At 39.9% G+C, this 23070-nt stretch overlaps 2 long non-coding RNA genes across 3 annotated transcripts in view; one reads left to right on the top strand and one right to left on the bottom strand.

Moving 5' to 3' along the window:
- LOC120096707 (uncharacterized) overlaps nt 1-12786 on the bottom strand; it is a 30567-nt gene extending 17781 nt beyond the window's left edge. Inside the window, exons 1-3 of one of the 2 annotated variants that reach the window (XR_005493513.2) lie at nt 11946-12786; nt 11553-11669; nt 288-5298 (exon numbers count right to left, since the gene is read on the bottom strand). This is a non-coding gene — a long non-coding RNA (uncharacterized LOC120096707). Of the gene's footprint in view, nt 1-287; nt 5299-11552 lie in introns of those variants that run through there. The other variant, XR_010057637.1, reaches the window with a different exon arrangement.
- Nucleotides 12787-12943: 157 nt separating this feature from the next.
- The window catches only part of LOC120096708 (uncharacterized), a 45356-nt gene continuing 35229 nt past the window's right edge, over nt 12944-23070 (top strand). The window contains exons 1-2 of the long non-coding RNA XR_005493517.2: nt 12944-13248; nt 19008-19143. This is a non-coding gene — a long non-coding RNA (uncharacterized LOC120096708). The remainder of the gene's footprint in view (nt 13249-19007; nt 19144-23070) is intronic.

Below are 23070 nucleotides of genomic sequence, written 5' to 3' on the forward strand. Positions count from 1 at the left end.
AATACATTTCAATCTCAAAATTAAAAGAAATAATAAAAAAGATAAATACAAGGACTTGCGAGATGGCTCAGCTGGTAAGTACTTGCCATACAGGTGCTAGAACCTGACTTTAAATCCCTAGCATCCATGTAAAATCAAGCCACCCCAGGTTATCAGGACTGCAGCTGGGGAGAGCAAGGGACCAGCAAATCTCTAACAACTGCTGGTTAGCCATTCTAGATGGATTTAATGAGAGACTCTGTCTCAAAAATAAGGAAGACAGCAATTGAAAAAGACACCAGATATGGACTTGTGGCTTCTGGACGCATGTACAATTACATGTGCGAGAATACAGATGCACATGTGCAAATGCATACACACATGCACATGCATGTACACATTCACAGAGAGACACTGTCTAAAATTGCCTCCCAGACTAAAATTCTATTCAAGTATTTATATTAGAGCCTGTCAGTTATAGCATCAGGAAACTACAAATAAACTCTGTTTGGTATAATTTTATTAACTATACCTTTATTAATCCTCAACAGAAAAACAGATATTGTGGAGACATCATCGTATAGAAAACTGCTAAAACTGGACTAGTAGAAGTAACTCACATATTTATTTTCTAGTGACAATGAATGAAACCTTGTCTTTGCTTAGCTTCTTACCAAGAAGCATCTTAGTCAGCAATGAAAATCACTGGAGTCTGGTTTTGTCCTATGTTCGGAGTCTAAGTTTCAAAAATTGCTCTCAGGGCTAAGGGCTCTTGTCCAGGCAATGAGAGCAGCTTTCTGATTAAATGTTCTATATATCCTCTGGTGCCTGTTTCATTTGCTCTGCCTCCCAAATTTTATTTTTATACCTCTGGGATAAAATTGATTGAATCTTTTAAAAAATAAAGCATATCTGCTTAACCCAGCTTTAACTATACTTCCCGTGTTGCCCTAATTATTTTAATAGATCTACTAATGAACACTGAACTGCAGAGATTAAGTTGAGGAAATCACTTCCCACATCATGCTTTATCCATTTAACACGTTTGAATCTCTGATGGTGTTGGCTTCCTTGTGCCCAGTGGCTAATTGAGTTTGAGACAGAGCCTGTCAGATGTGTTCCCACATCATGCTTTATCCATTAAGCATGTATGAATCTGTGATGGTGTTGGCTTCTTTGTGCCTAATGGCTAATTGAGTTTGAGACAGTGGCTGTCAGATGCTAGAAGAGGTATGATTTATGCTAGGGATATTTTTGGTTTCTGATATACCCAGCTTCACAGAGGAGTCAGGATCATGACATAGTCAGTTTCTAATAATGAAATTAACCTTCTAGTTATCAGCCAGTTTATAAACTAGTTTCAGTCTTTTCACATGCCCACTGCTCCTTCTATCTTGTACCTGCCCCTCACCTGTATTTTACAAATTCAAAGGGGAGAAGGTTCTGGTGAAGTCACCTGATTCCTGAGTATGTAATTAGGCAGCTGTCCTGGAATTAACATCAAAATACAGTTAACTCCAGGGAAAACCACAACATCCCCCCCCCTTTTTATCCAGTTAAAAAGGCTTTTCACTTATATATAAATTGATTACAATAATTACCATTTTACAATTTATAAAACATATACTATACTCAACACCCAGTTCATCACTGTATCAGTTAAACAGAACATTTAGTTATGCATTCCAGCTTAAGAAAGGCTTAAAAATCTATTATTATATCTTGGTTAGCTTGTATACTATCTGATAACTATCCAATAAATATGTATCTTCAGAGTTAAACAATCTGATAGGCTATGAGACTGTAATCAGTCTTCAACCCTGTCAGAAATCTTTGAATGACCAAATATCTATACACATAGGAAGCCTAACATGGCTTCCAGAACTGAGAGGTTGTAGAGACAAATCTCCACTAGCACAGTCCCCTGTTAGCAACATGTGAGCACAAGTCTTCATTCAGCCTTCTAGCCCAAAATCAACTGATAGACTCTTGAAATGCAGATTTTGAAAGGCTGATCACCCTGTCTTGGTAGAGTTTATCAGTCAACTATTCTGCATAATTTGTCCTTTTCTGGACAGTATTAGTCTGCAGATGAAACAGGCAGTTTTGTCTAGTAGCTGCCTAGCCACAAAGTGTTGCCTCACCTGGATGTAGAGATGTTCAAATTCTTTGCTAAATCTGCCAAAGGGGAACTGTTAGGAGCAGATATGTCTCAACAAAAGATAAATAACTTTAAATCTCAATTTTTGTGGATTTCTGACGTTGTTGAAAACCATCTACCTATATAAGACAATCTGTACTGTTGTCTTTGTATCTTAATAATATCTTGAATATACTCTCCCAAACTCAGCAATATGTTTATTATTTGGCCCTTAACTCACAGGTATAATCAACTCAGAAGTTAGTAATGACATCATTAGAAGGACTGGCTCTAAACCTTGTACTTTTAAACTTTTAACAAATAAATTCTATATCAAAGCAAAGATATGATTTTAGCTTAGTTATGAAATGAGATTATAACTATACAACTCAATCTAGCTAATTCCTCCCTGTTAAATTACAACCAATTTTAAATTCCTCATAAAAACAACTTTAGAATAACTGTTTTCATCCCCCCAAAAGTCCAGGGAATTGGGGCAATGACTCCTCCATAACTTCTTCAAGCTGTACGTGGGCGTTGAGATATCCTTGGGGGTAGAGGGTAGGAAGAATGAAGCAAATGCTGTAGCTGGATGCATCCTGACTGGACCCAGCTGAAAGTCCTTGAGACCAGGAATCCAAGTAGGCATACTCTGTAAAATACAGCTCTCAAGACAAAAGTTTAGAATCGAGATCTCTGTTTGATTCTCCTGCATTAATTTTTTCAGGCAGTCTACCTCTATCAAATCTGATCAGTATGACTCTGTGAGGTTTCCAGAGCCTCATCAGACATTTTAAAAACACAAAGACAAAATCTTTCTCCCAATATACTGTGCTCCTTAGTCTGTAACCAGAAAAGCTTGTTATCTTGCACTCTCTCCCAGAGTAATAATATAACCATAAAACTCAGTCACACCCATTATGAAGATTAAACAGTTTTTTTTTACAAAGGAAGTAAGCTAATCAATGAGCCTGATAGGCTTTTGTACTCTGTTATATCAGGAAATTAACCCAAAATTCCTGTGGAGCCCATGTTAAGAGAATCTGAGCTTCCTGTTGTGGTAGATATAAAAAATAACCACAAACCCTCACTAGCTGGCATCAACGAGCCATATGACCTTTAGCGGGGTAATTCATAAAACAAACCAAATACCTTCTATCAATTCCAATATCAATAAGCAACATATCAAACCAGGACTTTAGTCCAAAATATATCCATCTGTTAAGCTCTCTACCCGGAGCCACAGATTTTTATTTAACCTTAATAACTTCTATAATATATGCCTGCATTCACTCTCCCTGGTGTTACAGACATTTACACAACTCTCTACTTGGAGTTAGTGACCAATTTTTCCCTAAGTTCTGAATGGTGGATGAAAATCCCCACCTGATTCAGGGAATCTCTTTACTCTCTTCTTTCTAAAAACAAACTTAATCACCTTTAAATAATACCTGTAATTAAGAAGTAGCTTGTTTAACTAGGATTTCAACCCAAAATTCCCATGGAGCCCATGTTAAAAAGAATATGAGTATCCTGAAAGACTTTCTAAACAACTTTCTTTAAAAAGCAACTTTTAATCTCTAACTATCTGAGCTGCCATTACTTATCACACAGCAGGGGACCTATGGCCTGCCAGCCCAGGCTACTTCCCTGTTTCTTTGTTAAATTCCCACCCTTGAGATACCACATGACTTAACATGGCACTGGCCTCCTCTTACTTAGAAAATAAAAACTTTCTCTCAACTCTTAGGATTGCTGTGGATTCTTGCCCATCACAATGGCTCACCATCTGTTGTTGTAAAAATATAAAAAAATAAAAAAGTAAGGTTATCTTTTACCCTGCTAGGTCCACCACCATGGTGCCCCCAAGATATCTGCTAGATATTTTGGCAGAAACACATCCCAACTCCTCCGCGGCCTAGTGTCTCCTGCCGCCGCATACTTTACTACACTCAAATCGAAACATAAAAGAACACACAACACAATAATCTTTGACCCAATTGGTAAGATATAATTGCTCACCTAAACATACAAAGCCCAGTACCATCCATCGCTTAAGATCATTTGTAACAACCTGTAAAGGTACAGCATGGAATCTTAACATCACCCGCCATATTGTCCTGCCACGGCTTCTCTCTCTCTCTCAGGAAACACATTTCTAATCCATAACCCAACTGCCATTGCTTTCAGTAGGGAGTACAAAATGGTCATGAGTGAGTGGAAATTATGGGCTGATGTGTGACCTAAGTTTATGATCTGTCCCTTCAAGAAGTAAAAAAAAAAAAAAAAAAAAAAAGAGAGTGGAATGGGTTTCTGAGTTTTTAAACAAACAGAGGGTGCATATGTCAGAAGCTAAACTATGTCAACCTATACATCTTAGAAATGGCTACGACTTCACTGTGGAAGTTGTGTTTGCCTGGTTATTTTAGCCTAGGGATACTTCAATACATTAGCCAAATCTAAAAACCTGGTATGGATCACAATGCAAGAATTTCTGACTTCCTTGAAGTTTGTGCTTTCTCCACAATCTGTCCCTTATAGATCTAAATATATTACATTTTCCCATTTGTAATCTCCTCTGAGTTCCAAACTCTCCTGTCTTCAATGATGTCCTGGTGTCACTGACAACACACTTGGCAGCCCACTGGTCACCTCCTCAGAGTTCTTCTGCACCCTAGCTGATGCTTAGTTCAATATTGGCTCCTAAATGGGGCTTCTAGCAATGTTCTGTGAGAGTTGTTTTCAGTGGTGTACATGAACATGGAAAGTCTCTACAAGGGCTCAGAAAGAGGTTTCCACAGGACTGGAATTGCCCTCTCTGGATGCTGTGTAGTATAATTCATCTCACTTTCCTCTGTGTCCTGTTCTTCTCATGCACTTAGTATCTCCAAATTGCAACACAAACCTGAAACTGCCATCAATATTGTTTGCTATGCTACCAAAGCTTCCCCTTTTATTCTCTTTCCTAACAGCTCTCCTCAGAACCATGTACTGAACAACAAGAACCATGCAGAAATTAGGTTATGACTTTCCTCAGCTCAAAGATAAGACATTTACACAGATGGTAAGTTTGTTCCATGAAAGAAGCAGATCCGGGAACTGAGATAGCGTCTTCAGAAGTCTGTCTTCATTTCTCAGCTATTCACAGTGCCTTGTCTCTGGAACCCCTCATTAGCAAGCTGAAACATAAAGATCACAAACTTGGAGAAAGACCCTGTTCCAAACCAAAAAAAAAATCTATAAACAAATAACCCACCATATATGAAAGATGGTGATAATTGTATGCCCTTGGAAGAAGATCTAGAAAGATGGAGGAAATGTTGCATTGTTCTAGCTCAGGTTAATGAAAATGTCTTTTCTATGTGAAGGTATAAAAAGAAAATCAATCACAAAAATTAATATAGCTATACAACCATAAGCTTATACATCAAGGGTTTACATGGACCCCACCCAGGCTTTCAGGAGGGCAGGTGCTGGTTAATGCTGTTAAACAATAGTATAATATTTGCCAGTAATGACAGACCCAGAAACTATAACAGGTTCAAGCCTTTCATAGAGCCAAAAATTAATTTTATAAGCCAATTTCTGTAATCCAAACCCAGAAACCAAATCTTAAAGGAAGATCCCACATGTTCAGCTTCATGTAGACTTCTTTAAGACACAGATGAGTTTATTGCTACTCATCTGCATAAGGTGGACCATGCCTTCCTTTTTAGAAAACTATACATAAGCTTTGGAGCACAGACTAAACAATACCTATTCTTTAGGTTGGTTTAGCCCTGCCCAGGTCTTGTGGTAGATGAGTGTCATTCTAGTTAGGATGTGAGACACTGTCATACTCATAGCTCTCATCTTAGAGAACAGGATATTCAGAAAATGGAGCTGACATTGATGCAGCCTGGCTCCGTGGCAGCTTTGCATCCTGTAGGTCTCATGTGCTTAGTGGAAGCCTGATGAAATGGGAACTTTCCTTTCAATGTTGTAAGGAAATCAGAAATTTGAAGCGCCAGATTGCCAGCACTTTTAGAAACCCAGGTAAGCCCCATCAGGTAGGTATTCTATTCCTCAGTATAAGAATTTCTAACTCAATCCTCCTCTCCCCCTTATTATCTGAATTAATGTCCTCTAAAGGAACAGAATGGACAGAAGGAATATGTATTTTAAAAGAATTTATTAGACTGAAGATGCAGTCTGAGTAGTCCAATGGCAACTGTCTCACACTGAAAAGCCAATAAATTGATCCACCATCAGTCAAGCAGATTGGTTACCACAGCAGTCCCAGTCTGGTGCTGAAAGCCTGTAAAGGTCCTGAAGAGCCATTGGTCTTCAGTCCTAAGAAGCCTAAAGAAGCTGGCTCTAATCCCAGGCAAGTGACCAGGTAGATGAATTCAGGAGTAAAAGCAAAGCCAGGCAAACAGATGTGTTTTTCTGCCACTGCTCAAGCATCACCTTGACTGTTCATTGCCTACAATGGAGGAGCTGAACTGGCTTCCCAGCCTTCATTAAGTTAGCAAATCCCCTGCAGTATCCAGCCCACTGTGACTCTCACGTGCATTCCTTTTACATTTTTCACTCTTGTATAGCTTTTTCCCTAATGAACTAGACAATTCCTTCATTTCTCTCCATATGCAAGTAAGACAATTCTTATCCTGTCTTCTTATTTCCTCAGAAAAAAAATCTTCTGAAGACTTTTGGCAGTTACTATTGGTGCCCATATGTGCACTTAAAGCACTCTTGTGGCAGACATTGCATAAGTCATCAGTTTTCAATTCATTTTGTGAGAACTGTAAGCAGCAATACAGAAAAGTGTTTTCAGTGAGAAATAAATACCCTAAAAATTTGGTGTCCTTCCCCTCTGTTTTGTTTAGTTCAAGTGAATGTAATTAGAAACAGAAATATGCCACAATTTCCCTTTTCTATTATTTTAATTTATTGGACCCTAAATCATATAAAGTATCATAGTTTCTGGGCTTATACTCATATAAGTTAGAATCATTTCCATGTATACTTATTGATAAAACTAAACCCAGTGAATAGCCACTATTATATCCTACAATTGACAAGGATGAGGATGATAGTGATGATAATAGTGATAATGATAGTAATAACGTAATAAAAAACAGCAAACTCACTCAGAATAGATGGATCCAGGAGTGCAGATAATTCAGTACACTCTCTCCCTTTTTCAGCTCTTTCTCTGTGATGGTTGAGAGTCACTTCCAGCTCTAAGTTTGCCTCATCATAAAAGCCACTGAACTCAGTGAGAAGAGGGCAACCCCTTTCCCAATTCTAAGGATAAACTCAAAGTGGGCTCTGATTGGCCAACTAAATCACTCTTGAACAATTTACTGTGAACAGCTATTTGTCACCCCTAGGTATCCAGGTTATGTCAACTATTTTGGTTTTGTACCTTAGATTTTGCCTTCGTTTGAGACTATTACTTAGGATGAATTTGAACTTCTAGTCTTCCAGCCTCTGCTTCCGCAGTGCTAGGACAACAGGCATGCACCAGTATGCCCAGTTTATTTAATGCTAGGGATCAGACTCAGGGCTTCATCTGTGCTAGGAGTAGAACAATACTTAGTTCTTTCAAAAGATAATTATAACTGTATGTGTGGAGTAATTGTACTAAAATAGTCCCTGTTCAGGCATCATTTGCAATAGCTATAGTATTCAAATATAGTTTGCACGTGCCAAGAATCTCCTTCAAACAAAATTGTATATAAAATTCTAATAAATAAAAATCTGTATGGTGCTATAAAGATGGTTCAATTGTTAGGAGCATGTACTGCTCTTCCAGAGGATGTGGGTTCAGTTCTTAGCACCCACATGAGTTGGCCTACAACTGCCTATAACTCTAGCTCCAAGGTCCAACAACTTTCTTGTTTCCTCGTCAGACACCTGTCTTTATGAATACATATCCCCCTATACAATGATTGAAAATAAATCTTAATAAAATTAAATATGTTCAAATGATTTATTCAATAATTTCCTGCCAACAATATATTTCCATTTGGAGGGGTTTTATCTGTAATTAGCTGTTTTGTTTCACAATTACAAGCAACATAGCAACAATCAGTTTTGTACATAAGTCCTTAGCTGCAGGTAATTTTATCCCCAAATATGAAATGACTAAATGAAAGAATATACAAATTTAAAAATTCAACAACATTGGGTTGTCATTTTGAAAATATAATTTATATTTTCACAAGTAATAATTAAGTTGTAGACACATTTACTAAATTTGCTCCATAGCCCCTAATAATTAGTATTGTGATTCTTACACATTTTTATGTTATACATATTTTATAGTAGATCTTTATGGTATACACAAGTGGTTTCCCATCATTTTTATTGGTGTTTCCTTCCATGTCTGGCTAAATAAATAAATAAATAAATAACAAAAGGATTCCTAATGGTGCTCTGCTATACTCATACATAGGTGCCCAATCCATTGGTCATCAGAGAGGTTGCCTCTGGAAGCTGATGAACGAAGATACAGAGACCCACAGTCAGAGATTAGGAGAGAGAAAGCCCATGTTAGATCGATCTCTCTCTCTCTCTTTCTCTCTCTCTCTCTCTCTCTCTCTCTCTCTCTCTCTCTCTCTCTCTCTCTCTGTTCCCTCTGGAGCCTAGGGAAGAGGGATAGGAGGAATGGTGGGAGCCAGAGAGATCAAAGAGGACACTGGGAGAACAGAGCCCTCAGAATCAACTAAGCAGAGCGCATAGGGGCTCATGGAGACCGCAATGCCAATGAAGGAGACTATATGGGTCTATGCTTGTGGATTCTCAAGCCAGATGAGGGATGGCAGAGCACGATCCCTATTATGGACAGCTCTCAGAGAGCAGCACACGAGTGGGGCTACTCCTTACCCAAATCAGGCTTGGTCCTACTCAACTCCACAGGGACAAAGACCATGACAGGATAAAGACAGTTAAATTTCTGTTTCCCTGCCAGAAAACTGGAAATCATGTGACTAACAGTCTCCTAATTTAGCTGCTATGCTTAGAAGATTCCTGCCCCTCAACTTCCTCCCTTGTCCTTTTTTCTTCCCCTCCCCCTGTCTCAAACTATATAATCCTTTATTTTAATAAATGAGATGTCTCCAACACAGCCTTCTGGGTCATTTATACCCACTATAGTAACAGCTAGGTACCCTGCTCCCCATTCAGCTTGTCTGCTTTATGAGACCATCAAGTTGTAATGGCCAATGGGGCAGATAACCCACATGCACTAGTCATATGCATATATTTATGCTTGGTGGTTTGGTGCTTCTGTGGGACTCCTGAGACTGGAAGTAGGTGAGTCTCTAATTCTTTTGAAACCCTGTGCCTCCTGCTGAGTTACCTTGCCCAGCCTTGATATGAGGTTTTGTGCCTGATTTTATAGTCTTGTTGTGCAGAGTTAGATTGAGGTCTCTAAGAGGACTGCTTATTTATAGGGAGAAGGCAGTATCAATCGGATGGAAGAGAAAGAGAAACAGAAGGATGTGGGCACAATGAGGAAAGGCAAAACTGAAGACTCTAGGGTAGTGAGTAATAGCCTGATGTGAGTAGTTGGTGGTGCCACCCGGGACCATGATGTTGTCCTGGCCTGTGCTGCCACTGGTTTGGGTCCCTAGCCCTGCAGCAGCAGACTCTGTTACCACCAAAGGCCAGACAGACTTCCCTGGTCTGGGCTGTATCCCAGGGACTAGTAGATAACTGAGAACTATGCAGAACTGGTCCCAACCCTCACCTGGGAATCGTGGGAGAACTGTACCTCAGGGCATGAAAGCAAGAGAACTGACCCTCCTTCTCTAGCCAGCTGAAGTACTCCAGAGAGTGGGTCCTGTACATTACAGGAGTTGTGGGTGAGCTAGCACCAAGGATAGTTGGTCCTACCACTGTCTTCAGTTTGGCGGCATGGATGAAGGAGAAATACAGCCCCCCAACCTATGACAGGTGGCTGGATCACGAGCTATCTCTGTTCCTCACTAGCTACAACACTTGTGAGAGCAGGCTCTGCACCTTACCTGGGCACCATAGTATAGTTGGTCCAGCACATGGGAACTGTGAGTGAGGTGGTTCTGAGGGTGTGAGTGTGAAAGAGCCATCCCGGCCTCTTGTCTTGGAGAGATGCTTTCCTCTCCTCCCTTACCCCTTGACATCTATGGCAGGGAGATGAGCTGGTCCCAGGGTCATAAGAGTGAGAGAGTTGACCTGGTCTCTTACTGGCTACAACACTCAGAACAGAAGGTTCTATACCTCATCTGGGCAGGGTGGAGCTGGCCCTGGTGGTAGAGGTTTCTAGTGAACTGGCTCTGAAGGCGTGAAAGCCGGAGATGCCGCAGACTGACTTGCTCAGACACCTCTCAGGCCCAGACCTAGGGCTTTGATTGGCCAAGCCCAACATCAATGAACTGCCAGACCTACAAATCCAAAACTACAGGATCTCCATGACACAGAACCACAACACTACTCCAAAAGGAGACCCAGTGAGGTTTCAGTATAGAGTAGCAGGAGCCAAAGGCGTCAACAGACCAAGTCATTACAATGAGCATTTGCAAGCAAATAAGTATGGACAAAGGGGTGTACTGTGGGATACACTGTGACACAGTACTGCTTCCATGAGGAGATTTTCTTTCTCTGTTGTGAGGGAAGTTATAAAGGTAGACAGTAGGTATAGGGTAGGGAGAAATGAGAGGGATTGGTGTACATGATGTGAAACAAACAAAAATTTTACAAAAAACAAAGTCCATTATGGGTACCTCTACATTATAAGTACTTTTTTGATTATTTGACTCAAAGTTCCAAGATAAAAAAAAAATAGAACATGGGTCAGTGAGATGGTTCAATGGATATGGGCACTTGCCGCCAAACCTGAGGAAATGAATTCAGTCCAAAGAACCAACTTCCACAGTTGTCCTCTGATGTCCTACATATACACTGTGGCACATGGACATGAGCATCACACACACACACACACACACACACACACACACACACACACACACACACACTAAATAAATAAGTGTAAAATGTTTAAAAAGAATAGATTAAAAACAGAAAGTATAAAATAAAGTATAAAATAAAATAAGTGATATAGAATTTATATCACTTATTATACGGTTAAAAATGTAAATATATATGTGCATATACACATATATGCATGTGTATATACATATATGATTAGTGTTAATTATGACCCTTAGAGTTATATGTTGAAACTAACTCATATGGTAATGGGGGAGTGAGTTACAATAACCTCATAGGTATAGTTTGAATACTTGGTCTCCAGTTGGTGGAATTGTTCAAGATGGCTCTGGCCCATGCACTCCCATCTTTCAGAAGACAGAGGAACTGTAGTATCAAATGTTCAGGAACTTAGAAACTCAAAGGCATCTTGGGTAAGGGCTGTGGCATAGTGAAAAATGACATTTGTCAAACCTACCCATTGTAACATGACATCCACCATTCCACAGAAAATTTAAAATCCTTCCTAGTAGGTGAAGACAGGTAGCAGAATCTTCTTGTTGCGAACTCAGAAACAGTCCTGTATATTTTGTCCCTAAAATACAGAAATTAACAGTGATTTAGCTCAGCATTTATTATGTGGCAAGTCTTGGCTGATATTGTTAACCTTCCATCCTCATGTATTGTCTTCATGTAACAGTAATCACACAAGCTTATTTATAATGTAGTGATTACCACACTAATTTCTTGAGAAGTCAAGTCTCAGGAAGGTTAAGCAGATTTCCCACATTCACACAGCTGGACAGGCACATCAATGCAAAAGTAAATTGTAAACCAGGTTCTTATTTCCTAACTATTTTTTCCTCCATACCCATTAGTAACTGAGAACATAGGATTGGACACTGATTAAAAAGAAAATTCCCTTCAGCTCCTTCATTCCTTCCCCATTCTTCCATTGGGGTCCCCGGGATCAGTCTAATAGTTGGCTGTGAGTATCTGCAGAGGGGAGACAGGGAAGGGAGACATTTGAAATGTAAATGAATAAAATAACCAATATAAAAAGAGCATCCCACAAAGCTGCACTCCTAATATGATCCAGGCTATTTTAAAACAGCATGTGATTTGAAAATTGACTAAAAAACATTAATAGATAACCTAGTTTGGAAAGATTGTAATAGCCATGATAACAATAGATAAAATCGACATCCTTACTACATGGTGGACATATTGTTAGGGACTTTACTTGAACTTTCCTATTAAGTCCTTATTACAACAACTCAAGTACATAGTTATTTTTGACTTTTCCAAATTACAGAGGTTATGAGTTCTAGATTCTGTAGACCAGGCTGGTCTCAAAATTAGAGATCCACCTGCCTCTGCCTAATAAATACTAGGATTAAAAGCCTGTGCCACCTCACTCAGCACTAAGACCATTTTAAACTACTCCCGAAAGAACCTAAAGTATTCATGGTTCATCCTCAGGAGTGTCCCTCCAGGTTCGAGATGGGGTCTGCTTCAAGTCCTACAAACCACCCAATTTCCAACCACTGAGCAGAGTTTTTGTAAGAGAGCCTTCCTTTGAAGAAATTTCTCTAGGTGTATGGGGAGGGGGCTAAGAACAGAATGAAGAAGAATGTGAGACACAGATCTCTTCTTCTTCTTCTTCTTCTTCTTCTTCTTCTTCTTCTTCTTCTTCTTCTTCTTCTTCTTCTTCTTCTTCTTCTTCTTCTTCCTCCTCCTCCTCCTCCTCCTCCTCCTCCTCCTCCTCCCCCTTCTCCTCCTTCTTCTAATTCTTCTTCTCCTCCGTCTTCTTCTCTCCTCTTCCTCCTCATAATTGGGTCCTTTTATGATGTCAGGTTCTCCCAGAGTGAGGACTCCTTTAGGACTCCACACTCTATCTCCTCTGCCATCTAAAGGCTATGTATGTTTGAAAATGCCAGGCATTCAGACACCATCACTAAACTGAAATCTCATACTGCGGGACATAATAGATTTTCTGTACTGCATAAAATATAGAGCTCATGGCTCTATGTCAAACCTATGAAATCAAAATTGGGGTATAGTGGGACCTGAGAATGTTGTTTAATATAGTTCCTGGGTAGGGTGGCCCTTAGATTTTTTTCAAAGACTGAACTCCACTTCCTGACTCTTGATGCCCTCTCTCCTCTGACAAGGTTAGTTCCTTTGTTTTGGGGGTAAATGACAACAACTTCTACATTAGTGGTACCATGCAAAAGAGGCAAATCAGACATGGATGCTCAAAGGACACTAAAAATAAGATAGGCCTAGCAATATTAAGAAAAGGAAGTCTGCAATGAATGTAGCTGTTTTAGTCATAATAAATCAAGGGTTCCTCTGAAGGTGCTGTAACAAAGGATATAGAGATAGAGAAAGAAAGTCCTGGAAATACTAATGGGCAAGAACAGGGAAAGTCTGGCTGAATTCCAAAACACAGGTCAGCACATGGCTGGTATTTGTCTTGTCTTTGTAACATGCTCTGGCTGAGTACTGATATATCACTATGTTTTCAGGAACAGAACAAATCTATTAAAGGAAAGGAAGGCCATAGGTGCATCATTAAATTACTATTGCTGAATTGCTTTCTGCTTTTACATTCCCTATAAAAGAGGTACAGCTTAGATCATGTGGAATATTCAACCTGTCTTCCTGTCTTTGGGAATGGTCTCCTTGTCTCCAAAGCTACATGACAAAGCTCATAAGGTGGGCAGTCCCCAGAACACCAAACAAAGACCCTGAGGCCTCCCATGAGCATGAGACTGCTCTTTACATTTGTTGGGAGCTAAAGACTCCTTCGCCAGCCCTTGTGAGGGCTCAAAATAGAAGAGGTGGAGTTTCTGTCCCTTTGAAAGTTAAATAAGGATCAGGTGGAGTCCAGTTAAAAAGCAGCTCTAGAGCCATCTTTGTTCCTGGCAGACCAGAGGACAAACCATGGCAATTATCAAAGATGGGCTCTAAAGCTAGCTCTCCATTTTCTTCTAATCCCATTCCCTGAAAAGCTGGCCTGGCTTCTCTAACATTTGGCCTGAGATTTGCTATCCTCCTCCTTCCTCTATCACCCATGGCATGAGACAATGAGTCCAAGCTGGTAAATAAGAGAGACCCAGATTGTATCCTGCACTGTTATTAACATGCTATGCAAATTAGAATGCTTTCTCGGTGAAAGGCTTTGCCCTGGATATAAAGATATGGGGTCTGCCTCATGAGATGAACACAAAGCTTCAGAGAGTGATGATTAAACAGTTCATAGCTCTGGACACTTAGTGTGCTTTTATTATATACCATAGTCCTCCAAATTCAAAATCCAAATGCTTCCTAAATGGCCAGAAGTTAGCAAATGGACTCGAAGGGTTAGGAGAAGACAAGGACCCTGCAAAAGAACAAGTAGAGTCTTTTACTGACTTTTACAATATAAGTTTTAAAAAGGTAGAAGTTTGAAAGCAGGTTGGAGTGTCCTTTGCAACAGTTGGTATAGAATGCAGATAAAAATGGAGTTCTCATTTATTCTACAGAAATATATAACTCAAGGTGAATAGAAAACCAGTTTCTTTATTGAGAGAAAAGGCACATTCATAATTCAAGATATATTAAAAGAAAACATGGAAAGGAATCACACAGAAAACAACTCCAAGGGTTTCTTAAAGAGCATTCCTACTTCTGTGGTAGAAAAAGCCTGGGGTTGCCTCTCCACTTGGTCACAGGTCTCTAAACATCCACTTGTCCTACCAATCTCCCTTGCCTTCTGCCTTCTAGTTATGAAGTTAAATGAATCACATGGAGGCTAAAATTCAGACAACAAGCTCTAACTGCAGGATTCCCTGAAAGGACTGCAGAATAAAAGCTCAGAATTTACATTTTCAACATGTTGCTGCTGTCAGCACAAAGAGACATCATTTTAAAGAGTACCACAATAATCCCATCTTGGCTTAACATCTTCAGAGCTTGCAAGCTACACTTATAATTTGGGGATAAGAATTTCTTCCTCCTAGCATTCTCATAAAGTTAATGGATTAACCATAAAGAGTTGAAAATAGTTTCTTCTATATATTAAAACATTTGTGGATAAGAGCTAGAAAATCATAATCCCAAAAGGACTGCAATGAGAATACACTCTGCTGTGACTCCCTGACCTTTGCCTCATCCAACTCATATGGTGCCTCAATACTGGTCATTTTCTCTCCAGCACAAAGCAAGTCCTGTGCTCATTAGTACACACTGCCTTGATACATTTAAAACAACAATTTGGATCCATTTGAATCACCTACAGATGTGGCTTACACAGAGCAATTTTTTTAGTACTACCTATGTGCTAAGAAATTAAACAATTCCTAAGCTTTCTTCCTGTCATCCTTACAACATTCCTGCAATGCCAGACTACTACCAGAAAAATAGGTCTGTAGGAGCCCCTAACCATCTTACATGTATCATTTTCTGTTCTACAATTTTCTAGTCAAAACTGGGTTTTGAACCTTCTAAGCTATGTAATTGCAAACTCAAGCTCTTCACCACCCAAATCCTAGACAAAAAACTGAATGTTCCGGTCATTCCATGTGGCAGCAGCTGCTAGGAGTACAAGGTTCTGAGGTATAATTACTCTCAGTCAAGGGGAGGATTATTGGAATTGATTAGGAGTATCTATCTAGCTGCCGTTATAACTAGGAACAGCATATAGAACAGATGTTTGCAGCCCCTGAATTTTGCTATAGCTAGTAAAGGTCTTCTAACTTCATCAAAGATTATGTTTAAATACACACAAATAGGTGACTCATGATTTCAGATCGGGGTACAGCTTCTCCATCCACTGCCATTTAATATGCCCACAGGTGAAAGCAAACTGCTATGTGAGTAAGCCACGTCTGGAGATGACCCAAAGTCATTTCTTTTTGACTTTATGTAGTTCCAGATGGACTACATTTCTTTAAAATTGTCCCCAGTCCAATTGGCATAACTGATAACAAGTTTCTGGACAGGGCACATAGATTTAAATATGTATATTTCATTAGGATGAAACCTTAAAATAAAAAGGGTTGATCTTCTATTTTCTATTTGTCAATATTTCTAATTTTTTAAAAATCAATGCTTAAGAAAACTGTCATGAGATTTGCTTAAAAAGCATGTTTCCAAATCTCCACCTGAAAAATTCTAATCAAGAGAGCCAGGAATGCATCTGGGCAGAATATGTTCAATTATTGCTAATATTTAGGAATAAATAGCATTGGTCCAAGCTTGAGCAGACAGTTTCTGGGAAGAAGTTCTTGTGAAGAGGACTTTGTATATGGCTATGGTGGTCTCCTTGCAATTTCTGATATTGGCATGCTGTGAAAATGGACATTTGAGAGTCCACCCTGGTTCTGACAACTCCCAGAACTGTTTCACAACTTCGTAGTAATTGAAAAACAAAAATTTAAAATACTGTTAATTTCACAATAAATATATGATTTATTTATCTTACCAGTATGATATAAATTATATAATATATACATATATATATAATGTTTTTATTTGGGAAAAAGTAGGTCCTCTGTATAGCAGAGTGCTTACTCTGTAGCTAAGCAGGGCTTAGTATACAAATGGCTTCAAAGTGTTTTCAGATAATTCTGCAAACCCTCCCTCTGTTCTCTCCTTCAGTGACTCAGAGAATTTGCTGTCTGATGGCAGAGGAGTCAGGTTCCTGCTTCGATATATATTGTAACTTGAAAGCAGGAATTGAATCTTTCTGTCTGTCACCTGCAACAATAAAAACCATATTCCAAACTTGATTCCAAATTATCATTTTACTGGAAATATAAAGATTGCCAAGCATTTGAGTTCAGCCTGGGCTACAGCCAGGGTTAATAACATAAACTTGTCAAAAAAAAAAGTCAAACCAAACCAAAAAATCAAAAAATTGTCTCAAAAAAAGTTACTGACAGAAGTGGCTTAATAAGATTAAGGTTCCAGCTGCTTTTTGCTTAAACTCATATTCATTATGTTTAGGTTTCTGAGTAGACGGTGGGAGAATGCATGTGAAATGAGTGTATGTAAAAATTAATAATGAACATGGAAGATAAGAGAAGAACACCAGGCACACTTATTAGAAATCAGGAAGCATTTGCTCTATACCAGTTCAGCCTATAACTGAAGGGAGGCCTTGGTTTCACCATGGATTGGTTCAGTATTTTCATAAATAGTAACAATGAAGATTTGGGCTGTGGACAGCAAATGTGCTAACCCAGGAGACAAGCAGTCTCAAAGCTGGCTTTAGAGACTCAGTTCTCATGCTGTCTTAATGTCATCTAGCACACTGTAGATGGAGCTGTAGTTTATTAAGAAATGTTTGAGGAGAAAGGAAGGGAAAGCCAAAGCGGCTGATGCTTTGGGAATTATTTGATGCCGTTTGTCTTTATGACACCAAGGAGAGTCACAAGGAGATTCAGCAGCTACATTTAGTGTGTAATGACCTTTCACCTCTGTTGACCTCTGACCTGACTGTTTTAATCACCCAGACACAGGAGCTGGACAGGTCACATTTCAGGAGGCAATTCTCCTTTGTAGTGCAGTGGGAGGAAAAGAGGTGGAAAATAAAATCTTCCCACTAAGATAAATGGCAGCTGAGCTGCAGCTGACAAAGGGTTAACAGAGCTTCAGGTCCTGCACCCCTTAGCTGTTTAATTGCTGCAAGCAAGGGAAGCAGTTTCAGGCCAGAGCTTTGCTACAGAGGCCTCATTTGTCAAAGAGCTGTCAGAAAGAGCCTCTACCTGAATGGATTTATACAGAAACCAGGGATTGGGTTTGTTTCCCAACTGCAAGGGACTTGAACCTTCTTGACTTGTCCCTCAGAAGAAATTCTCTATAAAATTCCCTTTCAAGTACTAATACATCATTTCACCGATACCAAAATAAACATACGACAGACAAAGAATAGGTGGCCCGTGAAAACTATTTGCGTGTGTGTGTGTGTGTGTGTGTGTGTGTGTGTGTGTGTGTATGTGTACATGTGCATGTGTGAAGCAGGGATTTTAAATTTGAGTATGGAATTACCATCCCCAGGGAAAACTATCCAACCCACTGCTAACTCCTCCTTGTCTTCTTGGAGTAGCTCTGGATAGGGTCTAGGAATTAAGATTCTGACAGTTTCTAGGTTATACTGAAACTTTTTGGTCTGAGCTGTTTAAGGGACCCACTGTCCTAATCACCTACTGTCCTTTTCACTGAACATTGCCTTCTCTCTGTGTTAACAGTTTATACTCATGCACATACACATACCACCATAAACAAGTCATACAAAGACACCAAATATTAACAAATATTTTGAATACTCCCTGGGTATCTGTCATATGAACCCTTCAAAGCACACATCATTACCTCAATTATAAGACCATCCTGCCCAAACCCAACTCTCAAGCCCATGTCCTTAAATATTTCTCTACCTGCCTGAGTCCAAATTAACTGGCCTCAGATTGATGATGACTATAACGGCCCATCAGGTAAAGGTGCGTGTGGCATAAGCAACCTGAGTGTGAGGCCCAGAGTCCGCATAACAATGAGTTGAGAGAACCAATTCCGGGCCATCCTCTGACTGCCACGTTGAGGCATTGGCACCTGTGAGCACAGTCACGTCATATCTTCATGCACCTAGTCATACACACAAAAATGGTAAAGGTTTAAAAATTGACTGGCCTGCAGGCATCTTGATTCAATGTCATAGACATAGAGATAGAGATATATGATATTATATATATATAAAACATACATATATGACACATAGATACATGTATATGTTAAATATGTATACATGTGTCATAATACACACATATATAAACATGAGAATATATACATGTATATTATATATTGTACTATTTCTGATTCTAAGCAGATGAGTGTAATTTTTCTTTCTCCTTGTGTTACTTGGAACAACAACAAAATGCTACTCAAGAAATTTTGCGAAATCAACCTGCCCCAAAAGTATTCCACTTCTTCCTGGATACCCAAGGACTATAGGATGAACCACATCCCTGACCTACTGAGCCCAGACAGTCTTGAGCAGACTAAGGTCCATGTAAATGTCAAATGTAAGTATCACCAACTATTTTTGTTGTGTGGTGATGGTGATAGGGATACTAGAAGTGAGTTTTGGTGATTTGTAGTTGTTTGTTCATTTTGGTCTTTACCAATGGAAAGAGGAACAAGAGATAGTATACACCCATACTTCCTAAGCCTTAGAGAGGATCAGAACTGGCTGGAGGGGATGCAAGAGTGAGCCAGCCGGTAACAGTAGGTAAGGAGGAATAAGGAGACTTTAACTAATTCATTTATTCCCTGAGGAGATATTATCTATGGGAGCAGAAGCCTAACTAGAGCAAAGGAGCACGCCAGTGTGGTAATTATACAAAGACAATAGCAGATTCAAAGGTACTGAGGTAGGAAAATGTTCACTATATTCCAAGAAGAGCAAGGAGACTGGTTGCTAGGAAGAGAACAAGCAGCAGTACTGGGAGAAGAAATTGAGAGTGCAGCAATCTGTACTTTAGTCAGGTCCTCTGGGTTTCCCCATGCACATTTGGATTTGAGATGACTTGTAATACATTGGTTCCTAAAGCTGAACAGCATCTTTTCATGCATGTTACAGAATGGGCAGAGATGTATGTAGGTGATACAACACAAAATGCAGCTTTACAGAGTCATGTTTCTTGGACATGCTCAGAGATTGAACTTCATGTCTACTTTATTCATAGGACATTTTCTGCACTCTAACGAGTTTACGACAAGTGTGGAAACTGAGGAGAAGGGCCGGCTCCTCTTGGTGAGCATGGTCACAGATTTTATGTTTGCTCACAAAGGTGGATTTGAAGAAAGAATGGCATTTACATGAATGCAACAGTGAATTTATTTTGATGTCCATGTGCACCAAATAGAATTTTGTGTATGAGAGAAGACAGAGACAGAGACCCCAAGCAAGACTAGACAGGGTTAGTGACTAGAGCTGAAGAAGTGAAGAGCTCCATCTTCAAATTATTTAAGTTTCCTGAAAAAACAGGGTGCAGGGTGGAAAATGGAGAACCAGAACCAAGGCCTAGTTGGGAGAGATAATGAGCAGAAGAGATAGAGAGTCAATAGCTAAGTACCAGAAAAACACAAGACCCATCATCTTTGGCCCAAACTACACATGAGAGGTGAGACACTGCAAAAAAGAAGATTGGTTGGTTCTCCTATCCTTCAAAAATATGAGTATGTAACCAGCTGCATTTATAAATGTGATGGAGAACACTTCATCCTATAACTAAGTCAGACTCTATTATTTAATATCAAAACAATGTCTTCGCTTTTAATGAGTACAACTGCCAATAGCCAGAACCACGAGTTATGAATCATTCCTCAATTCTTCCTCTGCTTCCTAATTTCCTGCTAAGGAGACAGGGCTGAATGGGGTCATTAATCTGAATTAGAAATACTGTGACCTGCTCTGACTTCCTTGCTAACACTGTGTGTCAGGACTGGAGCTGTGGGGGTTTCCACTTTCCGCTCTGTCCTGAGGAAGAGGTGGCCTGTGGGAAATGCTAACTAGTTTTGTTTTTAGGCTTCTATTTCTCTCCTCAGCTGGACTTTGTACAGCCCATTTACTGTTCCAATTGCTGTTTGGGCATCTCACATTGAGCTTCTAAATTATCAATTTCAATTCAATGTTGCTAAATAATTAACTTTATTTAGTCCTTTTTCAGAGCGCCAAAGGTTCCTCTATGAAATCTAAAATAATGTACTTCTTCCTAATCAAGAGTTGTCTTAGCTATCATTGGCATAGAAAAGCATCCGAGATATTTAAATTATAAAGGATAAAAAATAAAAAGGTTTGCAATTTGGGGTACTCTGGTCAAATACAAGCTTTCAGCCTCTAGTAAAAGTGTTGAACAGTAGGAATGCATGGTGGAGTTTGTTGCAGAACAAGTCATTCACCTTGGCTAGGAAACAAATGAAAAAAGAAGGAGAGGCCAGGATCTCCAGAGAAAGGAAGCTATCGAGGCCTTACAATCCTTTTTGAAAAGCTACTGGTAGTTCCTCAGTGACTGCTTGCTGTGTTCCACTTCCTAAATGCTATACTGCCTTCCAATAGCAGCATCCTGAATACCAGACCTATCATACCCGTAACTTGGAGGGACACTTACCTTAATCACAGCAAGGAGATGTGTATATTTCCTGTTGGAACTCACATCATTCAATGGCTGTGATGATCAGTCTTCATCATCTACTAAACTGGTTTCTGTTTTTTTGTTGTTATTTTTTTTTTGTTAGAATCACATAGGAAGCATGTCTCTGGATATGTCTTCAAGGGCATTTCCAGAACTTCTTAACTGTAGAGGGAAAAATCTACCCTAAATGTAGCATGATCCCATGGGTTGGGGTTCCAAACTGAATAAAGAACAGAAATGGGAGAAGATGAGCCAACATCCAATACACAGCTCTGTCTGCCGTCTGACTACAGAAACAATGCGAACAGTTGCCTCATTTTCCTGCCTCCAGGAATCCCATATAGGATATACTGTACCCACAAGATCGTGATCTAGAAGAAACCATCATCCCTTAGGCTGCTTTAGTCAGGCATTTAATCGAAGCCATGAAGAGTAACTAATGGAATGGTTATCTCACTGTGGTGCCATGGAGGGAGAAGGCTGAACAGACGAGCTGCATCTGAGTAAGCCTCTGTCATCACAGACTTAGATCAGAAGCAACGCAGTAAAAGCCCTTGAGGGTCTAGGTGCAAAGACATCACTTTATAGCTGTGGAGCATTTCTTTCACAAACATTTCATCATGTGACCTTCAGAAATAAACCTCAAGTTTATCAATTTAATTCTATGACTAAATACCTGATAAAAATTATGATGGACATTTCTCCGGCTAATGAAAAGTGGGTGTTACCTCCTACACTTCTGTCCTTGTTCATGAAACAGTCACACGTTACAGAAGACAGCTGAGGAGAGTTCCTGCAGCCACCTATGCTCACAGACAGCCTCCCAGCTTTCTCACCTCCTTTCTGATTCCTGACTGATCACCTTTATTGTTAATTAGTGGAATGAGCCAGAAGTAAACGTGGATGTGAAAGATCAGCAGGCAGCTCTCGTAAATGCTGAAGCGGGTGATGCTGCAGCCTTCCAAGGCTGTTATCAGGGACGATAGCTATATTCCCTTAGTAGGTTCTGGTTTTCCAGACTCCAAATCCAGAGCTCACGGATGTGGGTTTGGCTGTCATACCCACGGGCCTCTGCCATACCATTCTGGACACTTTCATACTTGCTTATCAATTTTTTTCTAACTGATCTGCTTGTCCACCCTCACTGGCACATCCTAAGTGGTACAGTCCCTAAAAGTGCTCCATCTGTAGCTCATTGCTCATAGTCTTCAAAGAGAGCCAGCACCCCCCCCCCACCCTTACATATGCTCCACCTCCTCCTAAATGACCCAGAGTGACTAGATCCAACTTGCTTTGGAGCCTCGGGCCTTGGTTTTTTGTTGCTACTCTAAGGCTATGGAAAAGATCATATTCTACATTCATGAGCCTCTGGGTCCTAAGCAGTATAATAAGTCAATCAGCTCCTTCCAATACCTTCCCTTTGGGCTGGCAAAATCATTAGCACAGCTTTCCTCTCTCCTTCACTGGACTTTGTATAGCCCATTTACCTTGATTCTCATGAATCTTCTCAACTCAATATCATTTGGTGGTGGGAGGAAGTTTAGTACATTTACCATAGAAATGCAGAAGTTCTGTTATTGACTAACCACCTTCTGTTTTTGACAAGTGCCAGCATAGGAGGAGACAATCCCTGAGAGAAGTCTTCCAAAAACACAGCTCCCCACGTGCCTAACATACCCCCATTAGACCCTGAGATACCAGCTTGGAGACACATATGGTCTCAACAAGGAAGCAGCCATGTCTCTTGTAAGAGGGCCCTGCGGGGTGAGCCAGGAGAAAGCACTTTACATGGACCCGAAAGTGGGAGGCACTCTG

This window comes from Rattus norvegicus, chromosome 14, assembly GCF_036323735.1.
Source record: "Rattus norvegicus strain BN/NHsdMcwi chromosome 14, GRCr8, whole genome shotgun sequence".
In the NCBI taxonomy this organism is placed as follows: domain Eukaryota; kingdom Metazoa; phylum Chordata; class Mammalia; order Rodentia; family Muridae; genus Rattus; species Rattus norvegicus.